This window comes from Mirounga angustirostris, unplaced genomic scaffold, assembly GCF_029215605.1.
Source record: "Mirounga angustirostris isolate CCGP_5_RB_7025 unplaced genomic scaffold, mMirAng1.0.hap1 SCAF_2, whole genome shotgun sequence".
NCBI classification, from domain to species: Eukaryota; Metazoa; Chordata; class Mammalia; order Carnivora; family Phocidae; genus Mirounga; species Mirounga angustirostris.
Window position 1 is genome coordinate 95,104,972 of NW_026991710.1, and position 25,991 is coordinate 95,130,962.

Sequence of the window (25,991 nt, forward strand, 5' to 3'; positions counted from 1 at the left end):
GGTGCCCCTGTAGTTGATTTCTAAGGAAGCATATGGGATAATTGACAAATCGTTTCCCAGGTTAACTCACTATAAAGTTAATTCACATAAAAATATAAACATATAAATAGACAATTTTTCTGTTAGCAGATCTCTAACATAACAATTTCTTAGCAGTTATTAAAATTTGTACTTCATTTCAAAATATGTTTTTTCTAATTATAAGTGCTATGTGTTCATCTTAGAAATATCTCAAAATACAGAAATATATAAAAGAACACAAAAATATCAATTCCAACACCTCAAACATAACAATTGTTTTAATCTTATGCATTTTCTTTATATATATGTAAAATTTTGCTAGTATATTCTGTTTAAAGTATTTTAATGTATTTAATATATTCTTGTAATCCGTGATGAATGATAGAGATTAACATACGTTAATTCCCTAAATTTTTCCCCCATGTCACCAGCACCCCTTATTTTTCTTTCACAATAAAATCTATGGTTTGAATACTAGAGTTTAAAATTAAAATAATGTTACTAACATCTATTTACCCTTTAAAGTGCGATTTCTGACACTTGCATTGCCTCTGATATCTGTCTTTTCAATGGTTTAGGAAATTCTAAATTTAACTGGAGTACTGCTCACCACCAATACTTTTGGCCAGGCAATTATTCATGTTTTAATTATGCATTTTAATTTGTTTCACTGTCAGTTGGATTACACCTTTAAGTAATTTTTTTTCCAGAACAGAATATGAGTTGTGTATTTTCAGAGTATTTAAAACTCTCCTTTATGTTCACAGATAAAAGAGGACAGTGACTATGATATGATAGGTCTGAATGTTTTCCTAATAAACTGTCTAGATGTTATAATATTTTTTTACAAAAATGATTCTAGTTTTGTTTATTTTTCTTTAATTGCATAACTTTTTTGTTTGTTTTTCTATATATTTATATATATCTTCTCTTTGTTCTGGCAGCTCAAATTACTTAATACATTTGTCTACGTATATGCCATTTTCAGTAATTTTTACCTGAAATATTATGTCTCTTGTAGACTTAATTCTATCAATGAGACAAAACAAAGACCATGGTTCCTACCTTTGGAAATGTTTCTATAAGTGCTACAGAGAGACCAGATAACAGAGCAACTGATTATAATGAATCCAGGATTTAAGCTAAATTTAGAGATCATTTCTTTTGGCTTTAAAAATATGTACCAAAACTACTTATTTGAAATCCTTAGTAAAAATGAATTGCTATATATAATTTTGAAGTCCTCACTGTGTTTAAAAAAATGAATTACTGGGGTATGTGGGTAGCTCACTGGGTTAAGTGTGGGACTCTTGATTTCAGTTCAGGTCATGATTTCAGGGTTGTGAAATCAAGCCCCATGTGGGGCTCTGTGCTGGGTATGGAGCCTGCTTTTAAGATTCTATTTTTTTTCTCTCTCTCCCTCTCCCTTTGCCCCTCCTCACCTTCTCACCCCCGCTCATACAAGCGCTCTTTCTCTCTCTCTCTCTCTCTCAAAAAAAAAAAAAAAAAGAATTACCAAAGAGAGCTGAATTGAGGTAAAAACCACACTAAATTCTGTAAAATATTTTGTTAAGGGATGCCTGGGTGGCTTAGTCAGTTAAGTGTCTGCCTTCGGCTCAGGTCATGATCGCAGGGTCCTGGGATCGAACCCCACATGGGGCTCCTTGCTCAGCAGGGAGTCTGCTTCTTCCTCTCCCTCTGCTTGCCACTCCCCCTGCTTGTGTGTCCTCTCTTGCTCTGATAAATAAATAAATAAATAAAATCTTTAAAAAAAATTTTTGTTAAGGGAGTACCAATTTAGCTTCATTTAAAATTTTAATACTTTCTACCAATCATTTCCCAAGACCCTAACATACTTTCTAGTTTCTACTTTATATTTCTTCAAATTAAAATTTAGTCTGCTAAAAAAAAATAAATAAAATTTAGTCTGCTATTTGACACTAACATTATTATTCCAATTTCTAAATAATTATTTCTCAAATTATACTATTGTGGTGATGTTGATAATAAAGGGGTAAAGACAACAAAATAATCAAAGAGATTTGGAGTCTGAATTTAATATTGAAAAGAAATCAAAGATTTTAAAATAATTTGAAGATAACAAATATGAAGAAGGGAAATATAGTAAAAAGTGCAAGAAGCAGAAGATGCCATTCTCACCGGAAAATGTGGAAAGACTAGGATAATAAATATAAAGAAAGAAGTAATTAAAAAAATTGGTGATCCCAGTCTTATCTCAGTTCAACTCTGGAAAAATACTAAGTTACCAAGAGAAAGTAAATGACAAAATAATCTCAATATTCAATTTGTATGCAAAATATTTCATAAATATTTTCACAGAAACTTTGTCATTTACATCATACTGTACAATTTTCCAGTTCATAATGTGTGAGCTATAGTTAATGTGTCAATTGAATACACATATGTAATGATTAATAAAGCTTTATGAATTTATTCTTAATATCATTCCAAAAAGATTTCAAAGAAGGAAATGACAAATAAAGATACATCACAGGAAAAAATTGAATGATCTTAGGTAGGTTTAATGATAGGACCCACAAAATTCCACCTGCATAGCCAGCACAGTTTATATGTTAGAAATTGATTCTCTGTCAACATGTCTTAAATTTTACCTAAAGTTGTGGATGTTGGGTATAAAACCATCATTAATACTGCCTCCACTCTAATAGCATCTTAGATTTCTTAGAACTCAAGGTTGAAAGAGTTCAATCTAACAGTATACAACTGTAATGAGATAGTAAACTAGACTTCCTCAAACATGCAGTTTTTTCTTACATTTTAATTGTTTCATCTGCCATATACACTAACAAAATTAAGAAAGTAAAGGCTTTGGGTCCAAGTAATTATCTGCTGATATGACCAACTATTATTATGAAAATTTTGTTTTATTAGTCCCAGATTTCTTCCTTCAGACCTGGCATGCCTTTGAAATACATAAAGATAGCAGAAGGAATCCCCAATTGTTCTACAAAATTCAGTATGGATAGACACTCAGCAGAGGTTGAATTATAGGAAAACCCTGAGGCTGTACTCTTTGGCACACAGAGGTGATAATCTATTCTAATTTCTCATTATGACAATTTGGGCTTTTTTCTTTTTTTTAAAGACTATGAATTGGGCCTGCAAATTTCTTCCTCATACCTGCTGCTATTATTTTATATAAGATAGACGACTGTTAGCTTGGCTGCCAAAGGAAATGGTGGAATTAGAGCTGGTAATTACATTTAAGCAATTGCTTTCAATGGAGTTACCAACAGTAAATTTCTTCCAAGCTCCTGTATTTTATCCACTAAAAGTAGTTGCAACAAATCTTTTGACTCGCAGACATATTAGTTGGCTAAAGAAGGGTTTTTCTGCTTACTCCGAGTTAGTCTTTTCCAAATATATCTATAGGAAATGAGAAAGGAAAATTTTGTTAAGGTGAACAAAATTCATATACTATTCATCCCTGTGAAGGATGAAATGGTTTTAGTTGATTCTTATAATAGTTGTCTTTATTGATCATTCAATTATCTAAAATATATGAAATGGGGGTGCCTGGATGGCTCAGTTAGTTGAGTGTCTGACTCTTGGTTTTGGCTCAGGTCATGATCTCAGGGTCCTGGGATGGAGCCCTGTGTCAGACTTTGCACTCAGTGGGGAGTCTGCTTGAAGATCTCTCTCTCTCTCCTTTTCCCTTTGCCCCTCCCCCCGCCACTTGCACACACAGTCTCTCTCTCTCAAATAAATCTTTAAAACATAATAAAAATAAAATACACTAAATGGATCAGACTTTAATAGTTTTTTATGAGAAAAGTGTGAGAAATCTTTGAAACATTCACATTTTTAACAACTATACAGGCAACAAGCTAGATTAACATTAAGAGAGGGTAAAAATATGTAATTCAGTGTGATGAAAGGAACAGAAGGCAAGTTGAGGGCAAAGCACAAGCTAATACCCCACAACCGCCCCTCACCAAGGTGGGATATATGTGACATTCCTCGGGCACTCCTGGATGCCCTCGAACAAAGGAAAGGGTAAAACAAATGGTTCACTGATAGAGATCACAGTCATGTAGGACATGAATCTCCATCAGTTTGCAACAGTCTTAATGATTTACAAGAAAAAAGAAATCTCCAAAAACCTATAGACTCAATTTCCTGGAGCTCTAATATCATCCTCTGCTTCATAGGATAGAAAATCTTATATAATCAGTCACTCCTCACAACCCCCAGTGCAGCTCTCTCTGCCTGTCCTCATGCTTTAATAAAACCACCTTTTTGCATCAAAGACATCTGAAGAATTCTTTCTTGGTCATCGGCTCTGAACCCCACTTCAAACCACATCAACCGCATGTGTATGGTCATTTTTCAGTTTGTGTGCTCTTGTATCTTATGTTTTGGAAGAATACATTTGTGGGTATAAAATAATGTAACTGCATTATGTTTCTCAAAAATTCTAAATGCAAAAAATATACAACTTATCTACATATCTTTATGGCAGTTGTGTTATGTGGTAATAGTTTAAGATTACTACATATCAAAAATGAGAAGCCCATCCCAAAGTCTGTCATTTTCAAATGAATGTAATGAGTGAACTCAAAATATAAGATTTTTTTTGGGGGGGGTACTGTTTCCCAAAGCATGAACTAAATTTCTAAATAGCTAATTATCTGAATAGAAATTTAAATTAAAGGAGAAAAACATAACCCCATTTCAATATATGTATGTGTATATATATATGTATATATAATATGTATAAAATACAATGCATAATATATTTACACTTATAAGTGCACTTATACACTACACAAGCAAATATGTGTACACTTAATATAAAGGAAAAATGCAATTTTAGGAGGAATTTAGTTTCAGAAGTAGAAGAATAAAAGGAAATTCTGAAAAAGTAATTTGTCTAGATTTACATCCTAATAATAAGACTGATGGCTAATTATTCTATTCATTGGAACTGAATGAGGAAAGGTCATTATTCTTTTTCACTCTTGGCACCTTAAAATGTTAACACACACACACACACACACAGAGTTCTTTGGTTCTAAAAGCTGTTTGGATGCTTATTATTATTACTTTTTTTTAGATTTTATTTATTTATTTGAGTGAGAGAGAATGAGAGACAGAGAGCATGAGAGGGAGGAGGGTCAGAGGGAGAAGCAGACTCCCTGCTGAGCAGGGAGCCCGATCTGTTTGGATGCTTATTATCATTTTCTTCACCTGGTTTCTTCCAAAAGTGCTGAAACCTGTGGCTTGGAAAATTACAAGTTAAGTAAGAGTGGTTCTTTCTCTGTGCCACTCTTTTTGATTAAAACTGAAAATCACAATTCTAATCCCTTTTTTCTCTGATTCTTAAATGTAATAAATGCTACTCATTAATGTCAGTTTCACATGGAACCAAATTTATTCAAAAATACAGTACATTCAAAAATGAATGTCTTCTTTGTTCTTTCCCACAACCTGAACAATGTTAGAATCAGAGGCATTTTGTTGTTTCTTTTAATAATATTAAACTTTAGTTTTCTTATGCGTCTTAGAAAAAGCCCATATTCAGTTTAAAATTCTCTTTAAAACATGCCTTTTCCTTCCTACTGTTATTTTAATTTTGCACATTATAAGCCTAATTCTCCAATCCACAGGTTTACACAGGGGGTGGGGAAAATTACAATTCTCACCCCTGTAGGAGTATTGCCTTTCTCTGCAAGCTTGTTCTACCCCGAAGCCCCAGGGGGTGTTGAGGAAGTGGTGTGTGTCCACTGACAGGGAGCCACTTCAAGTCTGTGCTACATCACATCTTAGTGTGTCCAAATATAGACTGTGTGTGTGTGTGTGGTGTGTGTGTGTATGTACATAATGTTGTGATGTTGTGCCAGAAGACAATGGCTCATAACTGACACCTCAAGCCAGGTGGAATTTATGGCTTGTATCAGGGAACTAGAAATGGTTTTGATGTGGAAATAGGGTTTTTCACTCCCTGCAGTTATGATGGCACCACATGGGGATGACAGGGGAAATAGGACACTAAATGGAGTATGAGCTTTTTTATGCATTTGTATTACGTTGCATGGTCTTCCAAAGAAGTCAGTGTACATCAGAAAAAAAAAAATGATAACTTGCCTTAAGCATGGTATTATATTGAAAAATTACCAAAAACAGGGCTTAGAGTCTGAAAGAACAGTGAAGCCAAGTGCTTCCAAATATGTGTAGGCTGAGAACATATCCATAAAGTATCTATACCATATCTATAAAGTATTTTAGTACACAATATCTGGATGAAGTCTTTTCATAAAATTAATTAAATAAATTAACAACTGAGCATTAGACATATTTATTGCATGAAAAAATGTGTTCATAGTTAATGTAGAAAATCGTGCATTAGGACCTGAAGATTTTGAGAGAGACAAAATAGAGGTGCTTCAATGATTAATAAAAATAGAAGAAATAAAGGGAAAACAGAGATGTGAAGTTATTACCAACTTTCTGTATATTTTTGCAACAAGTAATGGGGACATGGAAAATTAGATAGACATTTTTCCTGAAACATTCTTATTTATCTTTCAAATTAGTTTAAGCCTCCAAAAAATGAGGAGGGAAATGATTAGCTTCATTAATAAGAAAATATGAACAATTAGTAGGTTTTTAAATTATTTTCCTACAAATTGTACTAATTTGTGTTAATCTGGTACACACATTTGTGATGTGTACAAATATCTGTGAAGTGCTATAGTTGTTTTCAGTAATAGATACTTTGGTGCTAACATCTGGTGCCCTGCAATCTGGAATATCTTACATTTTTATCTGGATAAAGTTTTCATATTCTAGTCCCCCACATCTTTCTCCCCCTATCACTATCAGACTGAATCTTTTTGTTAGATCAGGTAGATTTTCCTTCTCTAAGTTTCCTCACCTTTCTATTTCCAGGGTCTTTGTTGGCCACTGGTTCTCAATTTTAATTTTCCAAATATTTATACATAAATATTCTTTGTAGGCAAAGAATAGTTTCAAATCGTAGATCTATTGTGATGAATTGATACTGAGTGCTTATGAAAATTATGATATCATGTGCAGCCATATGGGGCCTGTGAATGTCTAATATTGGAGAAGCAACGGGAGGATTATGACAAACTGGGTAAGAACTTGACATTGCTGCTCTGAGCATTTTCCAGGACAATTCTCAGTTGCACGCTGGTTGAAAGTACATAGGTCTTGAGATGGAAACGCTTGATTTAGATGCTTACCCATTGTCATAAATGTGATTTTGAGTCAGTTATTTAATTTCCTCGAACCTCCCCTTCTTCATAATGGGAATAATTTTTTTTTTGTAAGATTTTATTTATTTTTTTGACAGAGAGAGACATAGCGAGAGAGGGAACACAAGCAGGGGGAGTGGGAGAGGGAGAAGCAGGCTTCCCGCGGAGCAGGGAGCCCGATGTGGGGCTCGATCCCTGGACCCTGGGACCATGACCTGAGCCGAAGGCAGACGCTTAATGACTGAGCCACCCAGGCGCCCTGGGAATAATTTTTTATGACTGTAAAACCTGTGCCAATATTACGTGTTCAGTAAGTGTCAGTCCCTGTCTTTCCTTCACCTCTTTTCTTTCCCAGTACCTGATGTAAGTACCAGAATATGAGAACAAAAATTGTATTATTTGTATAATTTTGATATCAATATATTAAAAAATAACACTTTGTGATATGACTCTACTGGCAAGAATACGTTAATATCTACTGTATAGAAAAATGTTACTTAGGGGCGGCTGGGTGGCTCAGTCAGTTAAGCGTCTGACTCTTGATTTTGGCTCAGGTCATGATCTCAGGGTTGGGAGATTGAGCCCCGTGTCAGATTCCGTGCTGGGTGTGGAGTCGGCTTAAAATTCTCTCTCTCCCTCTCCCTCGACCCCTCCCTCTTCCCTCTTTCTCTCTACAAAAAAAAAAAAAAAAAAAAAAAAAAAAAAGTACTTAGTTTTTAACTTAGTCATTTTTTTCAAGATTTTATTTATTTATTTGAGAGAGAGAGTGCAGAAGCTTGGGGGGAGGGGCAGAGGCAGAGGGAGAAGCAAACTCCCCACGGAGCAGGGAGCCCGATGTGGGGCTCGATCCCAGGACCCTGGGATCACGACCCGAACCGAAGGCAGATGCTTAACCGACTGAGCCACACAAGTGCCCCTAGTTTCAGTTTCAGTTCATTTTTTCCTGGACTGCATTTCTTGACTAACTCCTCCTTGTAGGACTTACGGGTGTTTAAAATTCAAGATGTGGCTTCATAGGTTTATGCTTTGATATTACAATCTCAGCTTCTACCAATGATAGATATTAGTAATGCTCATTAGAAGAAGCTTCCTACAGATTTTATAATACTATTCTTGAGGACATTATTTAAATTTTGTTCAATATCACTTATATAAAATACCACAACATAAGTCACTCTTAGTGTTTGGTGTTGAACATTTTATCTGTCCTCTTAAAAAAGGAACTTGCACTTCTTAGACTATTAAAGCCAATTATTCACGGTATCTCCACTTTGAATTTGTTGAAACAAAGAGAAAAACTAGGATTTTATTAAAATTGATTATATTTAACCTAATTTTGAGCATAAATAAGTTCTCCTCCACTCCCATTCATTACTTGTGTCTAATTACTTTATTTGCTGTTGGAGTTCCACCATGTTGTGTGTGTGTGTGTGTGTGTGTTGTAAATCATCTAAAATAAGTATGGAGGTATTCAAATTATAGATTAAAAATAAAATAAATTTATATTTGTAGACAGGACCCTGTTAATAGTATTTTTGTTCCTTTCTGAATGACAAAAGAAAGGTTACTGAGTGTAGCAATAGCTTCTAATTATTTCATCGATGATTAAAGTGAAACATGGACAAAAATGTGGAGCTTCTAATTATTTCATCGATGATTAAAGTGAAACATGGACAAAAATGTGGAGCTTTTGAGACTTCACAACAGATTACTGAAGAGGGTTGGGAAATCTTCTTAGAGATTGTAGATAAAGTAGCAACACTCTAAAAGCCCTGCCTATTCACTGTGATGGTTTTGGAAAACGTGGTTTAATAATGACACACTTTGGACATTCTCTTGCTGAGAATCAAATGAGCACTGTCTTTCAAAGCAATATGACCACTGTAGTACTGCTAAAGCTTTCCAAGTCTGACCATCTGTGCCTCTGGACTTATGCTAAAATGTAAACAGCCTCACCGAAAACCTCTAATCCTTTTTTTTCCTTTATGATTGTCTCCACTATGAATAAGGATTGTCATCCTTAGCTGATAGTGTTTAAAAGAATACACCGGAAACATACATGATGTAAAACCACCAGTTCTGCAGAAATGATTTCTAGAAAATGTAAGGAGTAGGACAAAGCTGTTACTATAACTTAAATACGAAGAGATAACTGTGAAAACATTGTTCAATAATGTGTAAATGCATTATTCTCTTAATCAAGAAATAAAATAAGACCGTTTTTTCTTTGAAAATTAGCAGGAAACATTTCTTTTTTTTTTACAACTTCATTTGTGTGAGCAAAGTATAACATTGTATTAGTTATCTCCCTTCAGGTAACACTGAATTCCCTATCTTCCTTCAAAGATGCTTTTGAGAGTGCCTTTACTAAAGCAATTGCTGCAGAAGCCACACATTTCTCAGAAAGTTTTTCATAAAATTACTGTTCTATTCTTTCACTGTTTCATTAAGGCATTGAAATTAGATTGGTCTTTTATATATACTCGTTAGTGGGTCTGATTCTTTCTCTAGTAGTAGCCTTCACAGGAGGAGATAGAACTGCCATAGCACACATTCACATTCTAAAAGGAATTGTTCATATTCTTTTAAGAGAACAAAAAATCATCTCTTCTTTCTTAGTCTTAATTCATTTTCTCTTTTGGCTCACAAAGGGGGCACAATTAGGTGAGATGTCATGGGGGAGAGGCTAAGGAGGCAAAGAGAAAGACAGTCTCATTAATTGAAATTGTATTTCCTGCTTGTTAATTACCTGGATGCTGTACCACCTGATTTGAGAAAAGAAACTTCTAAAAATGTTGGGATTTCTTTGTAACAGATTATTAACATAAAGTTTAAATTTTAATTGGATTTTTGGTAAGTGACCTTTATTGCTCCTGGCAGCGACACGACATACAATAACTAAATAATCCAATTGGAGTCAAAGAGATTCCAAATGTCAAGATGGCAATGAAAGTGGTACAAACCATGCTTCTAATTTTCAGAATCTAAACAGCCAAACAAACCAGGCACAATAAACTCAGTGAGACAGTCACAATGGATCGCCTGCCCTCCAACCCACCACACAAGCATTTTTGAAGAAGACTTAAAGAATAAAATTTTGAACCTGTCCCAGTAAACCGCAGTAAGATAATGAAGAATCATAGAATCTACTGCTAAGCCTTTGAATTCAACTCTGATTAGATGTTCTTGGTGAAGAAAACTATTGAATCAAATATAGGTTATACATGTGAAAAAAGCATGTCCCAATTCTGCATGGAAACCTAAATTAGTTATAATCCGTAACATCAGAAGCCACTGGGCAAAAACATTTGATATTGAAACTCCCCCAACCTCACAAAGAGTGGGCACTGGGTGAGAGTGTGAAATCATTCAGAAAGCAATATAATTTGTGCCTTCTCAGGAAGGAGGAGATATCACTCTGACAGGATGAATACTGTTTGGGGATTTTAATTTTATATTTTTTTCCCTAAAAATATCAGTTTCTGTTATTTAAGAAGTCAGCTGTCTCTATATTTAATTTCCTGAGGATAAGTGTAGGGCAGATCAAAATGTAAAAGAAGCAAGTCTTTCTTGTTTTTACTTTCCAAATATCTAAGCTCTTGGGAGGACTTCTAAGTTTGAAAAATAAGTAAAAATAAAAAACATGTATGCAGACATCAAAATAACTTCTAGCCTTGCCTTTGACTAAGATCTTGTCCTTGAGCAAAGAGACAAGCAGATAAGGAAGACAAATTGTTCCCACTATCTTTGCCACTGGTGTGAAGACCTACCTCAGTGCAGAGTATTCAGCCTTCTTATTTGACCCGAGGATTAAAAACTCTAGACTATCTAGTAATATGTTTAGCATATGCTTTAACAAAAATGTTGTAGATTGATAAGTTAAGTCCATTGTTCTGTTGATAAATATACTCAGTATAGTCTTCCATTTTATCAGAGTAAATTCTGCCCCAGAGGGTTCCTGGCTCTGAAGACTTTCTCTGCTGAAGTTATGCGATCCATTGATTTCTTCCTTTTCTAATTAGAAACCCAACTCTGCATATCGTAAACTATTTCCCACTGCAGTGATCCCATTGTAGCAAATTATAACTATTACTTTAGCTTACAATCACTACTCTGAATACAAACCTACCTCCATCAAAACATTTACTTGCTTCAACTTCCTCAAATTAAAACTACTATTGGGTTATAGATTAATATACGTAAAATATATATTAATATACATGTATGTATTTATATGTATTGTGCTATGTGTAAATATCTATCCAGTGTCTAATATATATGCATATAAACATATCTCATATGTATGCATTATGTATGATTGGGTAAACAAGCCATTAAATTTTTTTAATGCATTCTATTTCCATTTTGAATAGGAGACACCAATTTCATCGATTATTGACTCTCATTTGAGGGATATTATTTTTAACATGCAGTAATCAAAGTTTCACTAAGCATTTATACATTTCAAAAATAATAAACAATCTTATTGTCTATGAATCTCCTTTTTCATTCTGTTACATACATATACAAAGGGTACTATCTTTGTTAAAATGCCTAAATCATACACATTTTACTCATATTTCTTTCTTTTTCATTATGGTCTATAAATTGTGCCTAATTAGATACCATGCTTTTGATTATTTTAATTTTCTTAATATTTTCCTCCCTTCAATTCAGAAATCACTTGTGAATCTTCATTTGATCTTACTTTCTCTTGAATTTTACTCTGTTACATGTCAGTATATCTGACTCCACCAACTGTCTTGGCAATATTTGCTTCTGTGAGTTATAAAACATATTATTAAATTCCACATATCATATAAAATATATGATTAAATTCCATAATCTAATCATAAAATACATATAAAAATTAAATATATACCAGATGAAAATATCATAACCATAAGACATACTAAGTATTTAGAATATATACCAATTGTTAAAGGCATGGGCATTTGATGAGTCAAGTGAAGATATACATACTCTACACATTAATTCTTTTAGATTACAAATTAGAGCATGGAGCATACCTTGCAAAGGATTTTTATTATCTAATTTTTAAAAAGTCTAGTATGTCATTAAATCAATATTTAAATTATTCTTATAAAATTTGAATTCCCATACTTTGCTGAGAGTTGAGAATATCGCAGTTGTATCAGTTGTTAGTATCTCTTAGTACAAAGCTTGTGATTCATGTGCTGGAAGTAAGTATAGGAAGTAAAGCTAGTGCAATGAGCCATAAAGTGAATTATAAAGTGCTCAGCAAATTCAAGGGTTCAGAGCCTATTAAAAATAATTTCAAAGATCCTGAATGTGGAAATTCAATGAGACAAAGAGATAAACTTGGGCTTTAGTGAGAGACATCTGAACAAGATGTATTTGGGTAAGTAAGGATAGAGGCGGTTTTTTGAAGCAGGTAGTGATAGTCTTCTTAAAAAATGTATTTGTTGGTTATCATACTTTGTATGTAAGTGTTTTCAGTTTATAGAAACAAAGTTTGGGCAGGAATACAGAAGGTAACTCAATATTTTTCAGATCCATTCATCTTGAAGTCAGTGTTTCTACAATGTGTTTTCATTTTCTTTGAACTAAAGCATTTAGCAATATTTTGAACGAGTGTTGGTAAGGATGTGGAGAAAAATGTATCCTCATGCACTATTGGTGGGAATGTAAATTGGCACAGCCCGAGTGGAAAACAGCAGAGAGGTTTCTCAAAAAATTAAAAATATTTTGTAATATATGCATTCTACCACAGAATGTGTGCATAACTTAGAAATAAACACAACAACTTTGCTTTGCCCAAAGTTATTAAAATACAAATATCTATGTGTGTATGTATGTATGCATGTGTGTATATGCATAAGCTTGGTATAATATTTACATAATGATTCAAGGGCCACAAATAGCAAGGCGCTCTTGAAGTGAAAGTGGAGAGTGATAATGGTTTTCCTTGTGTCGTTTCTAATCCTAGAAGGAAGATTTAAAGACTTCACTATTAAGTATGCTGTTTGCTATTATTTTTAGAATCCTTTATCAGATTGAATACCTTACAAGATGTCAATTATTAAGATATTATTACAAATTAGAATAATTGGGGCGCCTGGATGGCTCAGTTGGTGGAGCATGTGACCATCTATCTCCGGGTTGTAGGTTTACACCCACATTGGGTGTTGAGATTGCTAAAAAATAAAAAAATAAAAAAAAAAAGAAAGACAAGTGACAGTATACTACTGGCAGAATATGCAAATGGATTTAATGCCTATGTAGACAATTTATAACAAAGGTGTCAGTACAAACTAGTGGGGAAAATATGGTCTTTTCAATAAGTGGTGGTGGGCCAATTAAACTGTCAAATGGAGAAATAAATAAATCTTTTTTTAAAAGGTTTTGTTTATGAGAGAGAGCATGAAGCAGGGGGGAGGGGCAGAAGGAGAGGGAGAAGCAGGCTCAAACTCAGGACACCCAGGTCATGACCTGAGCAGAAGTTTAACCGATTGAGTCACCCAAGTGCCCCCCTTTGAGTATGTTTTCTATCTATTTTAGGTCACAGATAATTTTATGACTATACACTAAATAATTCCTGTTTTAAATATGAAACTTTTGGCAGGAAAGCACCTATATTGAAATAGCATCTCCTATAAGGTAGTAATCTGCCTCCAATTGTTTTAACTTCTAGAATCAGTCCATTTTCTATTCTTGCTTCTCTTTGTCATTTTAATTGTAAAAATGATTTAATATTTTTGGCAGAAACCTATTGTATTTGTCACTAAAATGTTTGGAAGAAAAGCTGCAGGCATCATATCATATTTCACCTCCCAGTTCTAGAAGACAGAAACCATTATTGTGTTATCAACATGCCTTCCCGTAGCATGGTTCCTAAATGATTCATCTTTATGAAACTATATTTTTCGAGACTGGTAAGAAAATTTTAAAGGAAAACAAACATGACCTCGTCTTCTTCCCTTAAACCTGTAAGCCAATACAGAGCAGGGAAACGTTCTTAAATAATGCTATTTTATTCTAGACTTGAACAGCACAGGGAAGATTATAGTACCTAGGAAGGAAAGGCATAAGGTTAAAGCTCATTACTCACTACATAGTCCAAGATACAAATATGAGGACCAAGAATATTCCAAATGAAAATGCCGTTCAAAGCTAAACACGAACATTCTTTCGTCAAACATGAACATTTTTCATACAATCTAATAAACAAACACAAATACTGAAGGAAAACACTTTTTATGATGTCTTGCCATCTGTGATATTTAGATCTAAATTAAGTCATTCCATTTAACTTTCTACAGCCAAGGAAGAGTATTCTGCAATTCTCCTACAAGATAAATGGAAATTTACAAGAAAACCATCACCTGTGACCTGCAGGCACAGCACAGGCATATCAAGCCTGTTTGGAACACCAGTGCAGATCTTGAACTTGGGAACATTTCTCATTATCTAGGCAGATGACATTGCAACAAGTCAATTTAACACACTGGCCATGAAAAATCTCACTACTTGATCACACTGCGATAAAAGTAAGTTCATAGTTGACATTGTTCTGAAAAGAGAGGCTGGTATCATACAGTGATTTGTATCCTGTGTTTAAATATCCCCTACTCCTTCACTTCAACTTTTGTGCTTTCTTTTCTTTTTTTTTTTTTTTTTAAGATTTTATTTATTTATTTGAGACAGAGAGAATGAGAGAGACAGAGAGCACATGAGAGGGGGGAGGGTCAGAGGCAGAAGCAGGCTCCCTGCCAAGCAGGGAGCCCGATGCGGGACTCGATCCCGGGACTCCAGGATCATGACCTGAGCCGAAAGCAGCCGCCTAACCAACTGAGCCACCCAGGCGCCCAACTTTTGTGCTTTCTAAACAGCAAGAAGCCAGATAACTAATATTCAAAAGAATAACATATAAAAAGGAAGAAGTCTTTGTGTATTTAATAATACAAATACATTCAGGAGAGACTTGTCCAACTGTGTGGTTATTTAGGAATCTTTAATATAAATTTAATATTTATTTTAACTTTTATCACAAGGTGATGAAACATTCAAAACTTGCCCATTTTAGTTATTGTGAATAGCTATGGCATCTGAAGAAATTTCTGGTCATCCAATTACTGTCTAACTTGTTCACTCAAAAAGCTTTCAGTGTCTTCCCTAGCCACTGAGTTCAAGTGATCTCAAAAGTGTGAAGTTTTTATGTTTCACTTTTATTTTTCAGCATAAGTTCGTATTTACCAAAATAGAGATTGAGACAGCTAATAAAACAAAATTAAGGATTATAGTCAAAGTTTATAATAGTTCATATACTTAAGACATATTATACATAGCATTATAATTACTTTAAATCTTTTAATAACACTTTAAGTATAAGACAGTAATTTTCTTTCCATTGTCAATTACATTATTTATTTTTCATAACAATTCTCTTACATAAATAACACTGAGATTATAAGGTTTGTGATAAATGAGTGGTGTTCATGGAAAGAAAAAAAATGATTTGCCCACTCCTGGAAACCAGTTATCCATGGATCTCTTGCATTTCTGTCCATCTTCTGAGCAAAGCGTTGGCAGGTTTTGTTATAGACTCTTCAAGGATGTTTGTATAGTAAGCAGTCTGGGAAAAGATTCTACTATATTCTTGCTTGGATAGATAAATTTGAAAAGACTGAGAATACCAAGTTTTAGATAAGATATGGAGCAACTGGAACCTGTTTTAGCTTTGAAGAGATAATGAGGGAGGGCATTTAGTCTGTTTTCTGGTTGTACAATTCTTTAAATCGCAACTTATTTTTAGCATAATCTACCTTTAACTTCAGATGATGTGGGTCTTTCTAAATGTTGCCATGAAGGTTTTCTGGCATTCATGGTATGCCTTGAATTGATAGTAGGTTGACCTGATTTTGTAGTTCTTTTTTTTTTTTTTTTTTGGCAAGTCTTCTAAGAGAGTAAGCAAAATGTAAGCAACTCCAAAATCTGTATAAATACCTCTGCTCCATTAAATTTCAGGTGCTACAACTAGTGCTATGAGTAATAAACTCTTCTTTGTTTTTAACCCAACACTGTATCTTGTATTTCCTGTCAGTACCCATGAAACTATGGCAAGTGAACATTTTTTGCTAGCAAGTGGGGTAAATGTCAGACTCTTCCCAGTTCTTGGCAGTTTGAGTAATGAAGATGAGGTGGTGAAAGAGAAATGGCTTTCTCAAACAGAAACAATAGAAATGATAAGAGAAAAGTCCCAGGGATATGGTAGTGAATGCTCTTGCCCAAGCTGTCAACAGCAAGGGTTGGTATAGGGGCTCTCCACTGCCCTACCTGCTAGTGAGTATTGAAACAAGGGGTGTTTGAGGTGTTACACACTTTCCTCCTGGAAGGGTCAAGGAGTCCCCAAAACTGAAATAAATTATGTCAGCAATGATAATGTAGGATTTTATGTGGACCAAAACCAGAAGTGTATTTAGCTAAACCCCAGAACACAGTATGCTACTCAAAACAGAAAGTGAATGTAAAATCTTGCTTGCTGGCACAAGGCCATTCCCTCCTTCTGCACATTCTAATGTCCCTCTCCTTCCCAACGTCAGCTATGTTAAGAAGAAAGATGATTAAATGCGGGGCCAAAGTCTTTCTGTGTCCAGGTGGTAGTGAAGGGTACATACACCTGTCTCCAAGTATGCAGAAGGACTTCAATGGGGAAGGGACTTACACTTGTATGATTTTGCTGGATACAAGTACCCAATTGATCATCCTACTCAGCAACATGGAGTGTAAGGGGTGCCCAGATTAAATGCAATGTGTTTGTACAGGGTTCACAGTAAGGGAAGAAACTAATATAACTTTGAGAGTTGAGTCCTTTAAGCTACTTCAGTGTTCTCTTTTTGTTGCTTCTAGGTCTAAATGTATAATAGAAATTGATGTGTTACATGCTTGCACTTACACATCCCATAAGTGCCAGAGAAAATTAGTCCTCCAAGGGAAGATCTATAGATATAGAAATGATAGTAAGATAAACTGCCCTGCCATTTGCCACCAGTAAGAAGTGAGTCGGGATTTAACGCCAACACTCCTACCCTATGGTTTCCAAAGTTTTCACTACGTAGATGATGTCCTCCTCTTGGTTGGCAAGTTAGAAGCCTCAGTTTCAGTGTTCTGATTGTGGTGTGTTACAGCTTTCCTAGAAGGGATGCCAAAGTAACCCTGAAAAACTTCAGGAGCCTGATTGCCAAATAGTTTCTTAGGAATATGTGGGTTGATTCACAACCTTCTACCCTCTGGCAGTGGCACAAGGGTACTCTTGTCTCTTAAGCTCCAACAACCAAAAAGGAAACCTAGCACTACATTTTACTACTTGAACATGGGGTCAATACAAATATGTGTGACGATTTTGCCATCTAAAGCATCTATCAGGGCACCTGGGTGGCTCAGTCAGTTAAGTGTCTGCCTCCAGCTCAGGTCGTGATCCCACGGTCCTGGGATTGAGTCCCGCATGGGGTTCCCTTCTCTGCGAGGAATCTGCTTCTCCCTCTGCCTCTGCCTTTTTCTCTCTCTGTCTCTCATGAATAAATAAATAAAATAAAATAAAATAAAAATAATAAAGCCCTATCAGGAGTGTTCTCCCCGCCCCTCAGGAGATCCTTTGCTGTTTAGGACTTACAGCCTTACCTTTTATTTTTATTTTTTTAAGATTTTATTCATTTTGGGGCACCTGGGTGCCTCAGTCGGTTAAGCGTCTGCCCTCAGTTCAGGTCATGATTCAGAGGTCCTGGGATCCAGCCCTACGTCAGGCTCCCATCTGTGAGCCTGCTTCTCCCTTTAACCTCTGCCACTTCCCCTGCTTGTGGTCTCTCTTTCTCTCTCGCTCTCTCTAAGTAAAATAAATAAATAAAACTTTTAAAAAAACCTGATTTTTTTATTTGAGAGAGAGAGAGTACGTGTGAGCAGGCGGAGGGGAAGAGGAAGAGAGAGAATCCCAAGCAGATCCATGCCAAGCACAGAGCCTGAAGCAGGGCTTGATCCCATGACCCTGAAACCCAGAGAGAGGAGCTGAAACCAAGCTTCTGATGCTCAACCAACAGAACCACCCAGGTGCCCCAAGGATACTCGTTTAAAAAGTAGCTATTAGGGGTGCCTGGGTGGCTCAGTCGTTAGGCGTCTGCCTTTGGCTCAGGTCATGATCCCAGGGTCCTGGGATCGAGTCCCGCATCAGGCTCCCTGGTCAGCGGGAAGCCTGCTTCTCCCTCTCCCACTCCCCCTGCTTGTGTTCCCTCTCTCGCTCTCTCTGTCAATTAAATAAATAAATAAAATCTTTAAAAAATAATAAAAAAAAAAAAGTAGCTATTAGCTTTCTACTGGGCTCTTGTTGAAATGGAACACCAAACCCATAGAGACCCTGTGACTCTCTGGTCTGATATTTCCATATCAGGGTGGGTCAACTTGTACTTAATGACTGAAAGAGTAGGAGGGCCTCAAAATTTCGTTATATGTAGCAGTTATCACCGTATTACCTCTCAGATCTAAATCCATACCTCACCTGGATAACCACGTAGGAAATACTCTAAACCCTATGCAAGTCCTACTTGGGGAACCCAACAAGTGTGAACACACTTTCATTCAGGGGCACTCTGTCCCCTTGGAACTCTACTTTCTGTGTGAGAATCACACATCAATCTGCCTCTTTTCTGAGAACACAGTGACTTGCATCTTGGGTGGGTGATAAGAGATCTTCAAGTGTTTAAGGAAATAACACCTCAGCCTTGGAAGGTATTCCAGTCAGTCTCAACTCACTGGCCAAAGTTGTGATGGATGACACAAGTACCCTAGACTTCCTTCTTGAAGGTCAAGGTGGAATTTGTACAATCCTGTTGTTTCTGGATTAATGCCTCAGGACAAGTGGAAATGTCAATAAAGTAATGCGGCTTTATATGGTAGATATTGAGGGTTTTGCACATTTGCTTATCAAGAACCCCAGAGAGCATGGCTGAAGTCAATATTGCAGATTGGCCTTACCTTGCTGCTTGGAATCCTGTTGATTGCATTGCTGTTTGAGGAAAATAGCATCTCCTGTTGGGCAGATGAATCATAGTAGCTGAGGGAGTGGTATGCCCATGGATAAATTTACCTGAAGCAAAGATGGTGTAGAAACATGGGTGGGTAATGTTGGAAGATAATTTTCCATGAATCTCTAATGTTTTCCTGTTATTCTAAGCAAAGGCTTTTTTTTTTTTTCCTGGACTACCTTTCTAAGGATGTCTGTATAACAGACATTTTAGTAGGATAGTAAATAGTGTCTTCCCTGCCCAGACACAGGGTAAATTTGCTTCCTGACCAAACTAATAAAGATAATGTCTCCCTCCTGGACATAGATTGGCAGGTTTGCTAGCAGCCCATTTATATGACTGGGATGGTTCCTTAGCTCAGGGCTACTCAACTATGATGTAAACTCACTGTGTGTACAGCATCTACCTGGCCCACTCCATATGACCCCAGGGGGCTTGGGGATTTGGGCAACAAATGCAACCATGAAACTCATACTACCTGGTATTCTGAGTAAAAGTCTGTTAGACCAAGGCATTTCATATTTTCTGCCAACATCTATGAGACTGGGTGGCTACACTGTAGATTGAGAGTAGGTAAACCTCATACCTTTCACAGGTTTTAATATCCACATTTACTTCTCTATCCAGGAGAAACAGACCTAGAACCTTGGTCTCCATTTCCCAATAGTGCCTTATTTATATACAACCATGGCATTTGTTATTACTGTTAAAGTGCCCAATGGGAATTTACATTCTAAGTGTATTTTTTGACAGAATAGAAAGTATTTCCTGTATCCTCATTTTTAATGTCTACTTAAGAATAATTTTTTTTCAATGAGTAGCAACACCTGGAATTTTACTGAAATCATGTTTTTTAGTAAGAAGAGTTCACCACACCAGTGTTGATTTTAAACTTGGCAAGCTTATTTTTCTATTTCAAATTTAAACTGAGAGAGTAATCAGCAACAACAGGGCTGTAGGGGAAAATAGCATGCTGAAGTAAAAGTACTTTTGGTTCTTTGAATTATAGGGATTTACTTTGTTACAAGATTTATGTACAACCTAAAGCAATGCACATTAAAAAAAAATTCCCAGGTGATTAATCTGCAGTCTTTGAAAAAAGCAATGCAAACCTGAAAGTTTTTTATAAAAACTGAAACATTGTGTTTTGAAGTTCTTTGTTAGGATTCCAAAATAATTTAAGGTATATAATTTTCATAAAAGCTATAATAGAAACATCAATTCTTATAATTTGCAATGCTGTATATATTTAATAAATTAATTAGAACATATTGATTTTATGGCATACTATTGTGGTATTATTACATATTAATAATACCTACAGAGCATTAACAAAATAATGCCTACAGAGACTATTCTTAGATTATATTTATCACAATTCATGTGTGAACTTGTTTCTATAAAAAGTATAAGTTAGTTCTGAGGAAAATTAACTGAGGATAACTTTTGAATAAAACTAACCTAATAAAATACATATACATTTTATTTATTTTAGTGGAAAGCCAGTCTAAATCAGCTAAGTCTAAATTATAAACTTAACAGAGCTACAAAAGAATATATATATTATATATATGTATATGCTACATATATATAGCATATATATAGATTAGCATATATACATATGTCAGTCTCAACTCACTGGCCAAAGTTGTGATGGATGACACAAGTACCCTAGACTTCCTTCTTGAAGGTCAAGGTGGAATTTGTACAATCCTGTTGTATCTGGATTAGCATATATACATATGCTAATCTAAATTAATTCAGGAAAGTACTGCTTTGAAGAGGCCCTTAGATACCTGGTGTTAATTTGAAAATAAAGAAAAAAATTGAAAGAACGAAAAGAAAGGAATAAAATTGCTTAAGGAGATTGTATAGACGTTCTGGTTCAAGATGGTGATGTAGGAAGATCCTGAACTCATCTCCTCCCATGGACACACTGAGTCTACAGGAAAAACTACACAATTTCTCTTATAAAAACCTAAAGCCTGGATGAGTGACAGCTATACATCAGGCAACCAAGAAGAGAACCACATCAAAGTGGGTAGGTGAGACCAGGACATTCAAAATAATCTCAAAATAAGCCCACCCCCAGTGCAGCATCCCACAACCAGGAGGGAATTCAAAACCTAGAGCTTCTCCCTGAGGAGCAAAGTATTCAAATCCACTTTGCACATTCCAACTTTTGAGACATACACTTGAAAGATGAACCTCCAAAACATCTAACTTTGAAAAGCAATAGAGCTCCTGTCCCAAGACCCACAATATACTCGAGTGATCTGAGACACAGCCCTTACAGGGTGTGTGTACTGGGACTCACCCATCCAAGGGCCCTGCTCAGAGGCAGCTAATAATGACCTCACTTAAAGTAAAGGAGGCTTGCTGCTTATGTTAAAGCATCAGCCTGAGGGGCAGACCTCTAATTTCACAAACACGTCTAGGAGTTGGCTTGAACACAGCTCCAGGGATGGGAGACTGATGGGCACCATCTCTATGTTCTCCCTTTGCCATTCTCCAGAGCACCAGTATCTCCCAGAAGGGAGCTTTTACATACATCTGGTGCCCCAATTATTTCAGCTGCTATCTAGGTGACATCTTTTGATCACTGGGCTCTGAAGTCCAGGAGCACGTATGTTCCTAGTCCCATGGGATTGTAATAATCAGTGTCACCCCCAAAAAAGAGCTCATATTCCTATCTGGTGCCTCAATTTATGTGACTGCTACCAGGGGATATCTCTACATTGCCTGGCTTGGTGGCCAGTGGGGCTTACACTCAAAGGTCCCATAGGACTGTAAAGAGTTCTTAAACATCTACCATCCCCAGGGCACAGCAAAATGAAACAGGAGTTCTGCTCTTTTGTAAAGGAGGCTTATTAGCTAATGGTCATAACTGTGGCCCGAGGGTCAAGTTTCTAGTTAAACATGCATCTTGGGGCTGACTAATCTTTTCCAGAGATCTCGGAGGGCAGGTGCGATTTTCATGCTTATCCACTGCTGTATTTAAATTTATACTATAATTTTATATTATGCCCAGTAGTATTTACTTATTGTTTTATGAAAATATCTATTGAAAACATCTAAAAATTAAAGTCAAAATTAATGTCTATAAATTACTTATATGATGATTTTTAGATACCATTAGTAAATTTTCTCTCACAACTGTTTTAGGTGACATAGTCTTAGTTTATACATTAGCTAGTTTCCCACACTAAAAATAAAAGGAAAATAGGAAAACATAAAATGTATTTCTTATATTAGTCAAGTAGATTTTTCTTTGGCTCATTTTAGTTTTTATTAATGTTGGACTGATTGTTTTTTTGTCCCTGACTACTTCAATGATTGTTACTTAAATACCACTATCATGGTTTTACTAACCATTTGAATGTAAATCACTTCTAAAAATTAAGGTTTATTTTGAGATTTCATATTATTTGAATCAATTTTATATCAAGAATGGGTTGAATGTAGGCAGAAATGTCAAGGTTGGAAGCAAAGGACAAGAAAACTGCTATAAAATATCTCATTCTCTAAACACACACTGTTTTGCACACTTGAAAGTAAAGGTCATTTGTTGAACATTTTAATATCCGGACATGTTTAGGACATTGCTAAGTCTCTTGTGACTATCACTGACGGATCTACACTCTTGTTTGATGCATGCGTATTTTGAGTTTTGATACCCAATATAGAATAAGTGACTCGGGGTACCTGGGTGGCTCAGTCGTTAAGCGTCTGCCTTAGGCTCAGGTCATGGTCCCAGGATCCTGGGATCGAGCCCCGCATCGGGCTCCTTGCTCAGTGGAGAATCTGCTTCTCCCTTTCTTTCTCCCTCTGCCTCTCCCCCTGTTCGTGCTAGCTCGCTCTCTCTCTCTCTCAAATAAATAAATAAAATCTTTTTAAAAAAAAATGACAAGTGACCGTACTCAGAACCCTACTGTGAGAGCCTTGAGGCTACCTCCATTTACCTTTCAGTTTAGAGTCTGCAAAATTGTTCTTTAAAGGTCCAGATTGCGAGTAATGTAAGCTTTGCAGCCATACAGTCTCTGTTCAACTTTTCGCAACCACTGTTATAGCACAAAAGCAGCTGTGGACAAAGCCACACACAAGCCACACGTGACACATGAACCAATGGGTGGGGCTGCCTTCCAGTAAGTGAGTGTCTCAGTTTGGGCCCCCAGTGGTAGTTTGCCAGCCCTGTCACTACCTCCCTCTCTATATTCCACGCTTGCATTAAGTTATAAAGAAAGAGGCAACAGGGTACACATCTTCCCAGACATCAAACTGGGCAAGAGACTGATGCATTCCTGATAACAGATGCCAAGATTAATCTTATTTCCAGGGAGCTGAGAGAAGAATAACTTTCTACTGACCAGTCTATAATAAGGAAAACAACTGAAATAGTATTTTTTTAAAATTCACATCATTATCTTTAAAATTTTAGGCCTGGTAATAGCCAATGCTGCAATATTTTTCTTTATTCTAATGTGAGAAATAATATCAAATTATCAAAAATAAATTTATCATGATATCATACATAATCTCACTTTATCAAAAGATGCTTTTGTTTTAAAGTTGTGGCAGTTGTTTCATAATGCCTGAAGTGTGCATTAACTTTATTCCTTCCAAAATGTATCTTTATATTCTCCTCTATAAAAGGCTTCTAATTAGCAGGATAATTCCAAATTCTTCAGCCATGTAAAATAGACTTGCTAAAAATGCATATGTTTTATAGGTCTCTAATGCTTTATCATGTACGAAACACTGAGGCATTCTGAACAATCGTATTAAAGATACGTTCTATTATAACCTTCATTCTTTTGGAGAGAGCACAGTTAGGGTCCCTAGGGTACTGACATAGTCTCTCTCTGAGATTAGTGATGATATATATCTATTAGTCAAACAAGGCTTCGGTTTTCAGAATTAATGTTTTGTAATGATGTAAAAGTTTAATAAACATTTATTAATTTATTATATCAGAGTCTACGTAGTATTTTAGGAAGTATAAGAGTGGGAGAATGATATACTGTGAAGGGATACATGAGTTGGAATTTATTCTGTTGATCTTTGTTAACTTGGCAAGTTAACATTTTTTTTTCTCTTTGTTTATAAGGATCTTCAGGTATTACTTGAAGGGTGAGTGATCTTATACCGTTTGGATTCTGACACCCCATATTAGGTTACTATTCCAGGTGAGCAATCTCCTCTATGATGCATGTTTCTTAACTGTTCTATGTACCAAGCTGTCCCTCCTGCAATCATTTTACACCAAATCAAGCTTTTTAAAATGCCAATCTGATCATTTTATTCTTCAGCTAAAAATATTTCAAAGATTTATTATTCCTTGAAAAATTAAACAATAGAGTATGACTTGGAAAATACCACGCTCAAAATCTACTTATTTTTCCTCATCTTTTACCACTTACTCATGCTCAAAGACACCTGTATGTTTCACTTGTTCTTCACTCCAGACTACAGATCAGAGCATAGGTAATTTCTATTTATTCACTTTGGATGACATATCTTGTGAAGCTTTAATTTATCAAACAATTTGGTTAGGTATTCTTTTGAATGCTTTCATGGAATGCTGTGATTATTTCTGTCATACCAGGGAGTCTATTTCATTTTTGTCCCCTACATAGGTTATGAGCTTCTCAAAGGCTGCTACATTGTAGGTACTCAAAAAATGGATACATGAAAAAAAATGTAACAGGCAAAGAATTATAGGTAATAATTCTTATAGTAATTATATATGTATAATATTAGTAATAATTATTACTAATTCAATCCAGCTAGTGCAGTAACTGATTTATGCAAATGTATTGAAATCTTAACTGTATAAGAACTCTCTGGTCTCCATATCAACATATGTTTACTTTATGATTCTATATTTCTTTTTTTTTTAAAGATTTTATTTATTTATTTGAGAGTGAGCAAGAGAGTGAGAGAAAGAGAGAGAGAGAGAGAGAGAGAGCGCGCGCGCACCAGCAATGAGGAGGGGCAGAGGGAGAAGCAGACTCCTGCGGAGCAGGGAGCCAGAGGCGAGGCTCGATCCCAGGACGCTGGGATCATGACCTGAGCAGAAGGCAAACGCTTAACGGACTGAGTCACCCAGGCACCCCTGATTCTATATTTCTTATTACTCATTGGTAAGGCCTGATATTTGATTTTTTTATTTAATTATGTGTTTGTATTTCTCCATTCTCACCATCTCACCTGATCACATTTTGCCAGGTGAATGGCTAGCATCTGGGCAGTGTTTCTTACCAAGTAAGAGTGAACCAATTAATTGACACTTTTTTTTTAACAAGTAACATTTGTGGCTTCATTAAAAATAATTTATGAATAATTCACAAATTCTGAACAGATATTTCTCTAACATAACAAAGGAAAATAATATCCTTAAAACAAATGCTTCAATGGTTATGAGAAAAATTTGGAAATTAAGGAATTTCTTTAGTTCTTATATTTTCCTTAGCAAGGAAGTCATTTTAGGAATATTTTCATAATCCGTATTTCAATATCAATAAGCTAGTGAGCTAGCAAATTATTCTTGCTGAATGCTTTCCAGAGCTTGACAATTTAGATTCCTATAATACTAAGGTTCCAGTTCCCAAAATTTATTGAAAAGTTTACATTTCAGGGCGCCTAGGTGTCT

The 25,991-nt window shown here is 35.6% G+C and overlaps 1 long non-coding RNA gene across 1 annotated transcript in view; it reads left to right on the forward strand.

The window, feature by feature from the left end:
* The window catches only part of LOC123848301 (uncharacterized), a 206,091-nt gene extending 180,350 nt beyond the window's left edge, over positions 1 to 25,741 (forward strand). The window contains exons 3-5 of the long non-coding RNA XR_006791757.3: positions 14,588 to 14,815; positions 24,447 to 24,525; positions 25,242 to 25,741. This is a non-coding gene — a long non-coding RNA (uncharacterized LOC123848301). The remainder of the gene's footprint in view (positions 1 to 14,587; positions 14,816 to 24,446; positions 24,526 to 25,241) is intronic.
* The last annotated feature ends 250 nt before the right edge of the window (positions 25,742 to 25,991 follow it).